This window comes from Hipposideros armiger, unplaced genomic scaffold (assembly GCF_001890085.2).
Source record: "Hipposideros armiger isolate ML-2016 unplaced genomic scaffold, ASM189008v1 scaffold_709, whole genome shotgun sequence".
Classification (NCBI taxonomy): Eukaryota; Metazoa; Chordata; class Mammalia; order Chiroptera; family Hipposideridae; genus Hipposideros; species Hipposideros armiger.
In genome coordinates, this window is record NW_017732059.1 from 1,037,709 (window position 1) to 1,039,831 (window position 2,123).

Below are 2,123 nucleotides of genomic sequence, written 5' to 3' on the forward strand. Positions count from 1 at the left end.
GTAATGCCCAGCACGGTGACTTTATTTAAAACTATATTGTACTATATAGTTACAATACTGTATTGTATGTTTGAAAGTCACCAACAGGGGATCTTCAAGTCCCCATCACAAGACCAAAAACTGGTAACTATGGATGGTGATGGAGTTAACGAGACGTAGCGTGGTGACCATTTCGTCACGTATACAAATATCAAATCATTATGTTGCACACCTGCAACTAACAGACTGCATGTGTCAATTATATGCGTCTTGCGGGTTCTTTCTACCTGGACCAAGGTGTGTGCAGGCAGCACCTGGGCTCCTGGAAAGCGGATGGAGGAGAAGACAGGGCTCAGAGGACGGACACCAGCAGACACCCAAGACCCCAGGAAGAAGGGATTGTGGGGAACACAACTGGGCGCCCCGGAAATACCCTCCAACTCCACTGCCCACCGCCCACTGGGGTCCCACGGGCTGGGCGTACCGTGTGAGTTTCCGTAGCCGTCATAACCGGAGTTGTAGCCGCCTCCCCCGCCGCCTCCTGTGAGAGAGAAAGTGAGTTGAGCGATGCCCTAGCGTGGGGCTCCAGCAGGTGACACCCAAGTCACCGGCGATGGCACCAACCTTACCCAAGAGCCACCCCAAAGCGTGCCCCGTAGGGTGGCGAGGAGCAAGGGGGCAGCGGGGGGACACTGAAGGGTGCCACCCCAAAGTCACAGCGCCTCAGGGGGGAAACTCATGTCCAGCTGGACCCCTATAGAAAGCTCTGTGCCTTCAGAGGACACCCCTGAGGGTCCCCAGCTAATGCAGGCGTGTCCCCTTTCTTCCGAGAAATCTGAGCGGGACCAGAGACCAAACACAGATTCTCCCCCGTGAGAAGGAAGTTCGGGCAGATGGCCCCAAGCATCAATGTTCTTTATTAAACGCTAGTCTTTTCATTTTTCGCCTGGTCATGCTGTAATAACCTTTATGACAAAGCTATTTATTTATCGCATCTAAGCATCGCCCAAAAGCCGAGTGGATGCAACCCGCCTCTGCAGACGACAGAGAGGCCCCTTGGCGAGGGGTGCGGGCAAGGTCTTGACCCCTTCTCCCATAAAATCGCAGAACTAAATAGAGGAGCCACCAAAACGTCGCATGTTATACCCTGGAGCTCAGAGCTGCGTGCATCAGTCTGCCTCGCAGGAGCCTGTACTTTTGTTTATGTAGGAAGGGATCTATGCAGGTGTTCACATTCCAGGTAGGAGAAAAATTACGTTACAAGTTGTACATATGTGCATATATATATATGTGTGTGTGTGTGTGTGTGTGTGTGTGTGTGTGTGTGTGTGTGTGTAGATATATATGCATATGGATAGATATACACATATAAAGGCACACATGGAGTATATGAGAGTACATATGTAATAAAGACATATATGCATAGATAAAGGTCTATATAAAGGTATAGAAGTTATATAAATACAGAGGGTGCCAAAANGAAAGCAGTACTAAAATAAAAAGCAAATAGCGACTCAAATGTTTCAGTGTCTGGGGGATACAAGGTTCTCTACTCCAACACACAGAAAAAGTCTAAACCAAGAAAAGCTGTGCATTTGCCTCCAGAACTGGCACCTACAGAGTATCAAAGACCAAAAATAACACGAAAAATCTCAACACCTTCAAACCGCGACGTCTGTCCCATAGTTTTCCAAAAACAAAAACAAAAACAAAAAACCATTGAAACCCTAAGAGTTCACAGGAAAAATGATCCCCAGGCTGACCGATTTGCCGAGACGGTTTTACCCCGAGCGATTCTGCACTTAAAATCCCCAACCCAGCCTTCCTTCCTGCAGGCGGTCGAAGGGTTGCACACAGATGCACGGGAGCTGCCGGTGATCAGCCTGTGTCGTGCATCCCTTGTGCTGACTTCCCTTGTAACGCTGGGCATTGTTTCTCATATTTCCCACACCCGTGAAGAACGGGGCACAGGTCAGGCTGCTCACCCCCGCTTGTTCGAAACCCCAGTGGCATCTTCCACCTCCCGGAGCAGACTCGTAACCCCTGCGTCCAAACGGACGATGGGGCCAACAGAGGGACAGAGGGGGCCACTGCTTTTGAGCACCGCAGGTCCAGCCGTGTAACTTATCTTTCAAAACGTGCAC

General features: G+C 50.0%; 1 protein-coding gene and 1 long non-coding RNA gene across 2 annotated transcripts in view; both read right to left on the minus strand.

Annotated features, from left to right (window-relative positions):
* Positions 1–523, minus strand: part of LOC109373339 (uncharacterized) — a 4,102-nt gene extending 3,579 nt beyond the window's left edge. Inside the window, exon 1 of the long non-coding RNA XR_002122203.1 lies at positions 464–523. This is a non-coding gene — a long non-coding RNA (uncharacterized LOC109373339). The remainder of the gene's footprint in view (positions 1–463) is intronic.
* XG (Xg glycoprotein (Xg blood group)) overlaps positions 1–2,123 on the minus strand; it is a 30,764-nt gene that overhangs the window by 11,926 nt on the left and 16,715 nt on the right. The window lies entirely within an intron of this gene.